Genomic DNA, 12,712 nt, shown 5'->3' with positions numbered 1-12,712 from the left:
TATTTTATTTCAAAATGTTTCATCCCCCCCGGCGGGGAATCGAACCCCGGTCGCCCGCGTGACAGGCGGGAATACTCACCACTATACTACCGAGGACTTGTCCCTCGAAAATTTAAATTAACCAAAGTTTCCGATTTATTTATTTTATTTCAAAAATTTTCGTCCTCCCCGGCGGGGAATCGAACCCCGGTCGCCCGCGTGACAGGCGGGAATACTCACCACTATACTACCGAGGACTTGTCCCTCGAAAATTTAAATTAACCAAAGTTTCCGATTTATTTATTTTATTTCAAAAATTTTCGTCCTCCCCGGCGGGGAATCGAACCCCGGTCGCCCGCGTGACAGGCGGGAATACTCACCACTATACTACCGAGGACTTGTCCCTCGAAAATTTAAATTAACCAAAGTTTCCGATTTATTTATTTTATTTCAAAAATTTTCGTCCTCCCCGGCGGGGAATCGAACCCCGGTCGCCCGCGTGACAGGCGGGAATACTCACCACTATACTACCGAGGACTTGTCCCTCGAAAATTTAAATTAACCAAAGTTTCCGATTTATTTATTTTATTTCAAAAATTTTCGTCCTCCCCGGCGGGGAATCGAACCCCGGTCGCCCGCGTGACAGGCGGGAATACTCACCACTATACTACCGAGGACTTATAGTTCTCTCGTTATCTTATCTTCGGGAACTAGGATTAAATTAATATTGAGCACCGGATTTTAGAATTAAATAGATTTTAATTGAAATGGACTAAATTTATCCGAGTTGAAGGAGACGGGAAATTAAACGGATCTAACGCTTTTTTTGTGTCATTTCAGCAGCGATTAGTCATAATGCATTGTGCAGTTATAAATGGGACAAAAAGCGTCATTTCTGTTTAATTTGTCGTCTCATTAAACTCGGATAAAGTTTATTTCAATTAAAATCTATTTAATTATAAAATTCGGAGGTCAATATTAAATCAATCCTTGTTGGCGAAGATAAGATAACGAGGTAATTACAAGTCCTCGGTAGTATAGTGGTGAGTATTCCCGCCTGTCACGCGGGCGACCGGGGTTCGATTCCCCGCCGGGGAGGATGAATATTTTTGGAAAAAAAAAAAAATTTAAAACAAAAAAATAAAAAAATCAGAAACTTTGGTTAATTTAACTATAGTCCTTGCAGGTATAGATTTAATTTTAGAAGTAGGAATGGAGAACAGAGTAATGTGTGCGCGCGTCAAAGCCCCGGACCCCCTTCCACGGCACGGAGGGGGGGAGGGTATGAAAGAAGAGGCGGGTCATAGCTATAGAGGTAAAAAGGAATTACGTATTTTTCGCCGTCCCCGTCAGCAACGTCATCAAAACGTAGTTTAAGTGAGGAGCCAATAAGATAATTTAAACTTTAATTTCGTTACGTGTTGGAGGGAGGGGCTCTATACTGGCCGTCGCCGTCAGCAACGTCATCAAAACGTAATTTAAGTGAGCAGCCAATAAGATAATTTAAACTGTTCGTTACGTGTTGGAGGGAGGGGCTCTATATTGGGTGGCCTATGAGTCGGAATAACTGAAGTAAATACTAACCGTTCAATCCATTCCTACTTCTAAAATTACATCTATCCCTGGTCCTTGGTATTGCCGAAAAATTGCAACATCTAATTCCCGCAATATCCTATTAGCCTTAAAACTATGTATAGAGGTATTTCAGTGGGGGAAAAATTTCGTCTGCTACGAAAATTGGGCCTGCCTTTGAGTGTAGAGGGCGGCCATTTTGTGAGGGTTTCTCTATGGGCAAATAGCATTGGTGACGTAGCCATTACCCCCTCTGAAATAGCTCTATAGGCCACATTGACAAAGTATTTCTGTTACAACGTCTCTGCATAAACACAAAATATTTCGATCATTTTGAGACAAAAATCTAACCCTGTCACACTGATTATTGAACAAGCAAAATTTAATTAAAAAATTTCGATGAGTTTGCTTCCATTGTAGTAGCGCCTGCCTGAAGTGAATAGGGAGCTAACAGCTGGCTAGGGGGAAGAGATAGTCTGACGTCACGCAGCCCCCCCCTCTCTGGTTGGCATTTTTGCGTGTAGAATACTGTTTCCAACCGTTAAGGGGGATGAAACTCCAGTAAGAGATAGAAGGGTGTGACGTTTCAGGGTCAGAACTGTTAGCTCCCTATTACAGAAGTATATAATACTTCTCTTCGAGAGAAGTGTACCACAAAGCGTGGTAAGTGTAACGTCATTCTTCCCAACATCGGAACCTTTGGAGCAAGGTTACTAAACCGAATCACATACACGATAAATAGTTCCCTCATCATTATTAGCGTTTGAATATTTGGCAAGACGCGCTCGTGCATTTCTGTCCCACGTCATGACGAGGTTTGTGGGATGATTGCTGGGGATTTAGTGGCAAACAATTATAGATTTCACCTTACGGTGTGATGCCCATTTGTAGTTTGATGAGCGGGAAAGAAACTAAAAGGGTGAGCCTGGGAAGAATCAAGTTACAAAACTAAAGCAGAGTGTCATCCTTCTTCTATTATCCCCTTCTGCTATTACCAAAAACTCTGAATGATCCAATCATTTTCTGAATTAAAGATGATTTGATAAAACTAGTTGCGCCTTTCATCGTCCCTTTAACTTAGGAAATATGACAAGGGTGTTTAATTTTTCGCTATAAACGATAAGGTTCTTCAACTCAGTAGATAAATTAGTGGGAGTGGCCTTTAATAAGCGATTAGGCGCGGAAAAGTCACGTGATTAACATGATCCGATGAAGTTTCGACTTTCTCAAGAGTCTCACGGTGTTATGATTCTCACAAAATAAGAAGAATCAACTTGAACCCCAATTATCTATCCAAACTATAAGCATATTTCTATATTAAAGTATGGCTTTTATCAACGCGATCTTATAAATACATATTTGTTTTGCGAAATTCCTTCATTCAGTATTTTTAAATTTCTGACACATTTTAAAGAACTTTTATCTTTGAATTTCCTTTTCTTGAAGGTTGCAACTTCACTAATTCTTTATTAATCAAAATCCTTCTGCATTTTTGTCGACCGTTAATTAGATTATAGTATGTTACGTCATTTCAAATGATGAAACGTAGTTATAATGAATTCACTTTGTTATATCTTTGAATAACTCTACCATCTACGGCACGATCATGCTATGTACGTAATTCTATAAGACTTTTGTCGAAATTCCTAATAAATTAAGATCATACTTCAAGGGATCATTCCTATAGTATATCTTCTCGTGTTTGTTCATCCAAACTCGAGGCAAACTCAACCACGAGGATGAGCTTGACGATCTTTTCCTGAGCGGGAAGCGGAAGTTGGGAATTCCATCACCGGAAATCCCTTCTTCATTGATGATCGTTCCTCGATTGACTTGTTCAATCGTTGAAGGGAAAAGATCGAAGCTGAGTGGCTTTACAACCCAAATGAAAATTAAACTCTACTTTCTGAATCTTCTCAAGGAAGTGGTCGCGTTAGAAATTCTGTGTCCATTTCTGGATTTTTCTGAAGCGATTGGTTGGTGGTTAGTATTGTCTATGTTGCTGCGGTTTAACCGAAAATGGAGTGTGAACACGATTTCGCCCTTGAAATTATCGATCCTGCCTTTTATTTCAATATTAATTTAGTCTATTATGAAGAGGCCTCAAGGTTGAGGCAAGAATTGATATCTAGTTTATTAGGGAGAAGGTATAAATTCGCCACATTTCTAGCTTTATCTCCAGTCCAAACGTAGGTCCGGAGTTAATCCCCGCCTCTAAATTACAACCAGCATCTCATTGGTTCTTGAAAACTCACGTCAGAGCGACGAGAATGAGGAAAATTACAGTCATATTTTCCGACTGAGGAGAGGCGAAATAGCCCGGCCTCCTTTTACGTCCCCCCCCCCTTGTATTTTGAAAGGGGGACTGGGACTATGGCGCGCGAATACTTAGGCATCTTATAACTTCTCCCTAGTAAACTAGATATCCCTTCTTGAGGTGCAGAACGTGTAAGGTTCAATTTCAGGTCGCTATTTTATTGAAGTATCCAAACGACTCCATTGATAATTACGTTTGAAAGCGATTATCTGTTACCTTCTTGAAAAGTGCCATATCCGTCGAAGCTACTGTTCAATTAATTCGACCCCAAAATAATTGATAACAATTAACTAATCTTAACTCGCCACTCGAAATTAAAAGAGGGATGTGACGTTTTTGGGAGATCGAGTGGCTTCTCATTGAGACAGCTAACTAAGTACTTATAGTTTAAAAGTGTCAATCAAACGGTGCCTGACCTTGGTTTAACCAGGAATCGTTTCGATTAGGCTTAGCAACTAATAACTATTTCATCATTATATGAAATTATGAAATTTTTCACGAAAATATAATTATATTGAAAAGGCATAAGGATGACGTGGGCAGTTCGTAATAAATAGTTATAACAACTTTTTGAATAGATTATGTTAATTAAATATGCAAAAATACGAATATTTCGCAATTTTATATATTAGAGAAAGTTGTTTGATTGTTTGTTTGTTGTTGTTTAGGATATACACCATTTTGACCTAAGTACATGGTTGATATCAGCAGAAGTGTATAATACTTCTCTTCGACAGAAGTGTACCACAACAAAGCGGCCAGAGTAATTCTAACCTGATTCTTCCCAACATCATTTTACATTTATTATAGCAAGGTTACTAAACCGAATATGCATACGCCATGTAAATAGTTCCCCCTCATCATTACTCTATTAGCGCTGCTTAACTATTTGCCAAGGCGCATGCATGCGCTTGTGGTCATTTTTGTCCCACGTCAAGACAATCAAGGTTTGTTGGTTAATTGATTGCTGAGGATTTAGTAAATACCAAACAGTAATTTTAGAATTCACCCTAGCACGGTGCAATGCCCATCTTAAATTAAGTTTGATGAGCGGGATAGCAAATGTTCAAAAAGGGGTCCCTCGCCTGGGAAGAATCAAGAATTACATAACTAAAATATTTAGAGGATACAGAGTGTCACACTTCTTCTATTATCCCCTTCTGATATTATTAAATAATACTTTTGAAGTTGAAACAATAAATATCTTAAACTATCTTTAAAAATAAAGAATTTAATTTAGCAGTTTAAATTCAACAAAATTGAAGATCTTCGTGATGGGTTTTATCATAAGATTATAAGATATGTTCAATAAGTATGACACTACTTATACTTGGTAATGAAGAGACATACAGCTCGAGATAACTAGTTCGAGAACGACGAAAGCGAGAATTGAAGTACTACACTCGGTGGTTAATTTTGCAGTCCATATTCCTATTTAGTCTGTACTGTACTAAGCCTATGACAGCGCCTTTAGGAGAATCTATGACGTTTCACTTACGTCACTTCATGAAAAGCTCTAACTATTAACTAACAAACTTATGGAACATATCTTATGAAGTGTTTTTTTCGGATTCGAACCCTATCTGGTAAATAATAAACATGCCCATAAATTACCGACAAAAATACCAAACGGCAAATATTGAAAAACTATAATAACTCAAAGAAAATACAAAAATATCAAACTTACAAAAATATATATTGGTTCAAGGAACTTTGAATTTAAGTATTTTAAGAATATATCACAACAACCAAGGACCGGTATTCGAAAATAACTTTAAATAAGTGTAAAAAATACGTTATTTTTATAATAAAATCAGACAAGTTTACTTTTAAGAGCGGAGTTAAAAATGAGACTCTCCAAGTGAATATTATGAGAAGAAATGAATATAAAATGTTAGAAGTTAGATGCACAGGCGAGGAAATTTCACCATAAAATTCTTTCTTATCTAAATTATTTGACAGCTATATAAAGCTAACTCGTACGTTACGTTTTTTTTCGCAATAATTTAAAAATCAAAGTCGATCTATGCAAAAATCCAGGAAGACCAGATAACAATATTTTGAGGTGTATTTTGAAGCAAAATATAAGGTAACAGAATAAGTTCATAAGATATGTTCCTCCATAAGTTTGTAAATTCTGGTAACTTAGAAACTGGAGCTTGTAATTTTGAAGTGATTGAAGTAGGTTATAGATTCGAGGTAAAGCGACATACGCCTGGTGAGGCGCTGCTGTCAAAGGCTTAGTACAGACTAAGTAGGAAGATGGACTGTGAAATTAACCGTGTGTAGTACCAGGGATTGATTTATTTTTTTAGAAGTAGGAATGGAGAACGGCTAATTAGTATTTACTTCAGTCCGACTCATAGCCCAGTGTTGAGTCCCTCCCTCCAACACGTAACGATAAGTTTAAATTATCTTATTGGCTGCTCACTTAAACTACGTTTTGATGACGTTGCTGACGGGGACGGCGAAAAATAATGACGTAATTCCTTTTTACCTCTGTCGCTATGACCCGTCGAGCCTCTTCTTTCATACCCCCCCCCCCCGTCCCATGGAAGGGGGTCCGGGACTTTGACGCGCGCCCACATTACTCTGTTCTCCATTCCTACTTCTAAAATTAAATCTATCCCTGGTAGTAAGTACTCCCTTGTCGTTCTCAAATTAGCTCTCAGTAAGTTTCTAGCATTATAAAGTATAGGTAGTGTCATACTTATGGAACATACCTTATACGCTTATGGTATAACATACAGCTTTCAAATTACTTTCATTAGAAAATTCCCTGACTTTCTTGACCATCTTAAGTCATTTTACCTGACCAGTTTATTAAGAGGAATGCATACATCTACTAGGAATCATTGTATCTACACCATGTTAATTTCTAAGCGGGTTATACGGGCTAGGCTTGAGACCTATCCGTCACGCCTTATAGTTCTGACGTGTTTCTAACTATGATTTCATTAGCTGGTAGCAACGCGAGATCCTAGGAGCACCTTGCGCAAGGTGCAATTGGCAGCAAGAGAGATTACTACTGGCCAGGTTAAATTCGTCATACATAATTATTAGTCTATAGCTCTTGCCACAAAATCCGCAGTCCTAAATACGTTGAGAAAACTGTTACATTATTATTCCTATCAGCTGTATGCATTCTTGCTATTAATAATAAAACAAATTTAATAATAATAACTTTTTCTCCTTATTCAATTTCAAGGTTATTTTGTTTGAGATATTCACACTATCGTGAGCACGTGGTAGGCTTTCGGTTGTGGTTTTACAAGGTCAAATTAAAACTGCACTTGAACCAAAATACAGCCCACAATCACATTCCACAAATTAACATAATCCATGTGGGAAGTGTGTTTTGGAAACTCGTCCTCAAGGTCGAGCAGTTGATGCTTCATTCATATTAAATAATTAGTTCACGAATAAAAAATTTTAAATATAACCAAGAAGTGATATGTATAGTTTATTAGAGAGAAGGTATAAGATGCCTAAGTAATCGCGCGCCATAGTCTCAGTCCCCCTTTCAAAATACAAGGGGGGACGTAAAAGGAGGCCGGGCTATTTCGCCTCTCCTCAGTCGGAAAATACGTAATTTTCGTCATTCGCGTCGCGCTGACGTGAGTTTTACAGAACCAGTGAGATGCTGGTTGTAATTTAGAGGCGGGGATTAACTCCGGACCTACTATACGTTTGAACTGGAGATAAAGCTGGAAATGTGGCGATTTTAACCCTTCTCCCTAGTAAATTAGATATCACTTCTTGATATAACCAAAAGAATACGTTCCTTGAGTTTGACATTGGGATAGATTTCTGAAAGCTAGTGCATGTAGTGATGTTTATTGTGAACTACATAGGCTCAAGATTTGCTAGTAACATGAACTTAATAAACGCATTAGTTCATGATGGTACAATTATAGGAAAATTACGGAGCCAACAGATCCTTTCAATTTACGACTTTGGATGATCCACATACCGGATGTTCAATCTTAAGAAAACAAGCTGGTAAAACACAAACCTCCACTTTACCCCCCGAAATTTGAAAAGGCTCTATATGAAATTCCCTGACTTTTATGACACTTTTCAAATTCACTGACTTTCATGACATTTTTTAAATTCACTGACTTTCATGACATTTTTTAAATTCACTGACTTTCATGACATTTTTTAAATTCACTGACTTTCATGACATTTTTTAAATTCACTGACTTTCATGACATTTTTTAAATTCACTGACTTTCATGACATTTTTCAAATTCACTGACTTTTCACACCCTTAACCGAAATCTTCGGTTACAGGCTGGGCGCCAGTCTTGAGTTTTTCTTAAATAGATCGCAACTTCACTAATATTTAATCATCAAATATATCGCTATTTTTCGACAAACGATTAGATTATAGTATGTTACGTCATTTCAAACTTTAAAACGTAATTATTCTGGATTCACTTTGTTGTATTGTTGAATAAATCTAATATCTACGGCTCATTCATAGTATATACGTAAATCTATAAGCCTTTTGTTGAAATTCTTCACAAATTAAGATCATACTTCGAGGGATCATTCCTATAGTATATCTTCTCGTGTTTGTTCATCCAAACTCGAGGCAAACTCAACCACGAGGATGAGCTTCACGATCTTTTCCTGAGCGGGAAGCGGAAGTTGAGAATTCCATAACGGAAATCTCTTCTTCATTGATGATCGTTCCTCGATTGACTTGTTCAATCGTAGGAGGGAAAAGATCGAAGCTGAGTGGCTTTTCTTTAACTAATTCAAAAATAATCTGTACAGGCCTACACCCCAAACCGTAATCGCGGATGGCACTTGGGGCCAACACAAATTACTGAGATGTCAGTAGAGAAAGTAGTGCTGAGGAGTTGTTTCTGCCATTGAACAAGTATGCATGCAATTAGAAAATAATAAACTTTACCTATTTGCGCGGCTGATACTAGGGGCAGCGCTGCTTTAGCAAGACATTCTTTGAGTTCTCATATTTCTTTTTATTTATTTTTGTACTTTTTCCTCCTATTATACTGTTCAAAATATTTCAACCAATAGCAAGAGCGCAGAGAAAAATGCGCGCGCATACAGGAAGTTCAGAGGAAAATTTTCAAAGCGAGAACACTCCAGCCAAACTTTCTACTCCCCTTTTTTACCCTCTTTGGTGGTATCAAAACCTTTATGGTGAATGCGATGAAATTTCAACACTTCACTAATTTTTAATCATCATAAACGTATCGTTATTTTTCGATAATCCATTAGATTATAGTACGCTACGTCATTTCAAATTTTAAAACGTAATTATTCTGGATTCACTTTGTTATATTTTTGAATAAATCTACCATCTACGGCTCGATCATACTATGCACGTAATTCTATAAAGGTTTTGTCGAAATCCTTCTCAGATTAAGATCATACTTCAAGGGATCATTCCTATAGTATATCTTCTCGTGTTTGTTCATCCAAACTCGAGGCAAACTAAACCACGAGGATGAGCTTCACGATCTTTTCCTGAGCGGGAAGCGGAAGTTGAGAATTCCATAACGGAAATCCCTTCTTCATTGATGATCGTTCCTCGATTGACTTGTTCAATCGTTGGAGGGAAAAGATCGAAGCTGAGTGGCCATTCTTTAACCAATTAAAAATAATTCTTACACATTTAACCAACCTTCTTCGGGGCTGATACTATGGTGACAGCTTAAGTTTTAATTATTTATTTGTAATTTCCTCCTAAAATCAGCTTAAAAATATTTCAAAGCAAGGACGCTGCAGTTATGCCTTCTACTCCCGTCTCTATAGTCTATACCCTCTTTGGTGGTATTAAAAGCTTTATGGTGGAAGCGATGACATTTCAACAACAAATTAGCATAATATAGTTTGTCAAAGTCAAGACGTTTATTCTTGACAAAATGAAACGGCGTGTAATTTGTTTAAAATACTTCAAAGCGAAAAACAATCAGGGCACTGTCCTCTAAAAGACTAAAATGTTTGAAATTGGTTTATGAAATACGTTTGTAGCAAAACATATGGTCATTGTCTATGACCTTGAAGATAAGGTTCAAAGTTGAATAAATTTTAGATTTCATAATGATACCGGTTCTACGAAATACTATCAAAGGGGAATGGCTTTGCCCAGGTAGGTATGTATAGGCAGTATTTCGTCAGTATGTTATTGTTACTTTTATGGCAGCCATTTTAAAAGATGGTGTCATTTTCAAACCCATTTGTATTACGTAATGATCCAGTATACAAATGCCAGTCAAATCAGTTGAAATTTACGGACGTTATTCCGTTAAAAAGGTACTTTTTTTTACATTTCAGGCTGCCATTTTACAAGATGGATGCCAATTTTGAAAATATTACTTAATGAGTACCAGCTGATTAAGAGTAATGTCCCTGCAAAATTAAAGCTTGGGCTGGGCGTTGATAATCAAGCGGGGCTTATATAAACACAAGATTCTTACAATGAAAAGATTATATAGAGCTGCCATTATTATAAACGTCTTTACACAAAGGATTCAATTAAATCGTATTAAAAATTCAATTTAACACGAAAATCCACTTCAGACCAAAAATCGATTTCACCAAAATCTGCGAAATCATTGAAAACAAACTCAATACGTTCTCAATAACCCAATCCTTAATTGTTTAAAAACTTAAAAAATAATTTGTCCTCATTGTTAAGAACGTAGTGTGCGTCAAAAACTCAAAACAACACTTAAACTCGTCACGAGACTAAAAGTTCCTAATTATAAATTATAATTAATCCTAGTAATACAAGAATGAATCCACGACTGTTATCAAAAGCTCAGAGATAAAAACCTAAAGTATACTTCGTTCATAGTTCCGGCCTTTGGCTTTAGACGCCATGTAAAATAAATGAGAAGCAAACGCACCTCCTCTCAACCTCTAATCGAACCAACCAATCAGAGAAGACGTTTCTGAGGTCAAAGGTTTATAGAAAATAGTTCGCTATGGTAGTGATTCAAATGTTAATTCTTGGTACTAGATCTAGCACCTGCTACCTGTGCTAAGGTCGTGAAGGTAATAGTAGACCATTTCGATGTAACATAAAGGGGGTAAAACTTTGCCTTCCATCTCGCTTTTTGGCGCCTGCGCTGTAGTAATTTTGTATCATGAAAGTGCGCAGTGACGGCAATGTTTGAACCCTCTTCTAAGTCATAATACTGAGGGTTTCCTACCCCCTTTGTTTACATCGAAAAGGTCTATACGCAGAGGGGGTCGACACTATTCTGAGGGTAAAGGGGGTTTTCTCAAATTACACAGCGCAAGAAAGCTTAATGAAGTACACTTTTCGTTTCTCTCTATGAACTTTTGCTCTTACGAAAATAATTACAACTCTTAGCATGCACTTTTACTCCCTAACTTAATTCAAAAACGCTGACATTTTCAAAAAGGCGAGTGTTATAAATTGTTTTATAATTTTTATATTTCAGCCTTTTAGTCCTATCTTATCCACCCTCGCGTGAAAGGGACAATTTATTTTGGTTTGGAATAGTAATTTCTATCATCCGTCTTCAAATAGAATGCCGCTTTACCCATAAATTTCAACTTGTTCCTCGGACAAGTGACTGTATGTTATGTTATTCCTTTTTATATTTATTTCTAAAGCGGATTTAACTAGTTTCACTGAACTCCAGTTTCCTCTAAGAGGTTTTAGAAGTTCAGGAACTTTTTACAATCATCGGCTTAGTGGAGGAGGACCAGTAAACAAGTAATTTTGTTTTTTAACAATTGAGTGTAGGAGAATTCAATGTCTTGGGAAAAAGGTGGTTGTACCGAAGTATGGTGGGTTCTAGAGTAGTGGACTGTGCCAGTACAGTACTATCTCTAGCTAAGTGTCATCCCCCTACTAGGAGCCTACAGCAGCGTGGGAAATAAGGCGGTGGCACAGGGCAAATAACCAGTTTAAAAATGAAATCGGAGGGGGGTCAATGGTCCACAGGACCACTAAGAAAATTCAAGGGTTTCCAGAGTCCAGACATTAGCTAATATATTTTAATTATCCACTTCTTCAATATAGCAGACGACGCGCCCTGGTCAGTGGTCATGGACCAGTTTATTTATTCCAGGCCAGAGGGGTCGCTGGCCCAATGTCCCGTTTAAAAAAATCCTTATTTCCCACCCTGGCCTACTGTAACAGTATCCCCTCTTAAAAGAGCGAGCCTAGAGGGAGGGATACACAGTCTATACCCCCCTATCTCTAACGATACTAGTTGGGCAATAAATGTTTAGATAACAATGTTACATTGTCTTTGTAACTAGCAGTTTAATGTAAACTAATTTTCCATAGATATTGTTTAAGTCTACTAATAGGTTAGTCGAAGCATTTTTATCAATATTTTTTAAATTTTCGCGCTAAAATAAAATCTTTCTTAACCCTTGGCGACGCTTTTGCCATCTAACGGTTTAAAATAAATTGATATACTAACTTCGCCTTGGCTTCCCGTAAAATGTAATCAAGAACAAATCTATGTATTTCTGATGTATAACCTGCCAGAAGTGCAGAACAATAAAATAAATAGGTGCTTACCAATTTTAAGCATTGCAAAACAAAATTCTAGTTAAAATTAATCGCCTGTAGGCTGTGCAGGACAGATGGTACATTACTTCCTAAAAGGATTGTGTCATTTTTAACTTATGTTTGCTTAAATTGCAATGAAAGGTAGGCCTAAGTTTATTAAAGCTATTGACTAATACTTACTATTATTGCTTTAATAAATAATTGAAATTATAAACTAATTAAAAACAAATTTAAAACAATAAAAAACTAAAAGGCCTAAATAGGCCAACTTTTAAACGATTTACATGGCAATCCCTAAATTACAC

The 12,712-nt window shown here is 37.1% G+C and overlaps 1 protein-coding gene and 9 non-coding genes across 10 annotated transcripts in view; 4 read left to right on the top strand and 6 right to left on the bottom strand.

The window, feature by feature from the left end:
* LOC149679636 (G protein-activated inward rectifier potassium channel 3-like) overlaps positions 1-12,708 on the bottom strand; it is a 55,645-nt gene extending 42,937 nt beyond the window's left edge. The window contains exons 1-2 of the mRNA XM_089835444.1: positions 12,588-12,708; positions 12,417-12,496 (exon numbers count right to left, since the gene is read on the bottom strand). The gene's annotated coding sequence lies outside the window, so the exon portion shown is untranslated. The remainder of the gene's footprint in view (positions 1-12,416; positions 12,497-12,587) is intronic.
* Positions 25-96, bottom strand: TRNAD-GUC (transfer RNA aspartic acid (anticodon GUC)). The gene has a single exon. It is a non-coding gene; the product is annotated as a tRNA-Asp (tRNA).
* On the bottom strand, positions 165-236 carry TRNAD-GUC (transfer RNA aspartic acid (anticodon GUC)). The gene has a single exon. It is a non-coding gene; the product is annotated as a tRNA-Asp (tRNA).
* Positions 305-376, bottom strand: TRNAD-GUC (transfer RNA aspartic acid (anticodon GUC)). The gene has a single exon. It is a non-coding gene; the product is annotated as a tRNA-Asp (tRNA).
* On the bottom strand, positions 445-516 carry TRNAD-GUC (transfer RNA aspartic acid (anticodon GUC)). Its single transcript has one exon. It is a non-coding gene; the product is annotated as a tRNA-Asp (tRNA).
* TRNAD-GUC (transfer RNA aspartic acid (anticodon GUC)) lies at positions 585-656 on the bottom strand. The gene has a single exon. It is a non-coding gene; the product is annotated as a tRNA-Asp (tRNA).
* Positions 1,006-1,077, top strand: TRNAD-GUC (transfer RNA aspartic acid (anticodon GUC)). The gene has a single exon. It is a non-coding gene; the product is annotated as a tRNA-Asp (tRNA).
* LOC149679639 (small nucleolar RNA U3) lies at positions 3,208-3,424 on the top strand. Its single transcript, XR_016365973.1, has one exon. It is a non-coding gene; the product is annotated as a small nucleolar RNA U3 (small nucleolar RNA).
* Positions 8,404-8,619, top strand: LOC149679638 (small nucleolar RNA U3). The gene has a single exon (XR_016365972.1). It is a non-coding gene; the product is annotated as a small nucleolar RNA U3 (small nucleolar RNA).
* Positions 9,271-9,486, top strand: LOC149679637 (small nucleolar RNA U3). The gene has a single exon (XR_016365975.1). It is a non-coding gene; the product is annotated as a small nucleolar RNA U3 (small nucleolar RNA).
* Positions 12,709-12,712: the final 4 nt, after the last annotated feature.

The sequence above is a fragment of the Phalangium opilio genome, unplaced genomic scaffold, assembly GCF_054372755.1.
Source record: "Phalangium opilio isolate 3A_F unplaced genomic scaffold, DU_Popi_V2 ptg000041l_1, whole genome shotgun sequence".
Lineage (NCBI taxonomy): Eukaryota > Metazoa > Arthropoda > Arachnida > Opiliones > Phalangiidae > Phalangium > Phalangium opilio.
Note: the sequence above shows the minus strand (reverse complement) of the source record. Positions and strands in the feature narration are given on the sequence as shown.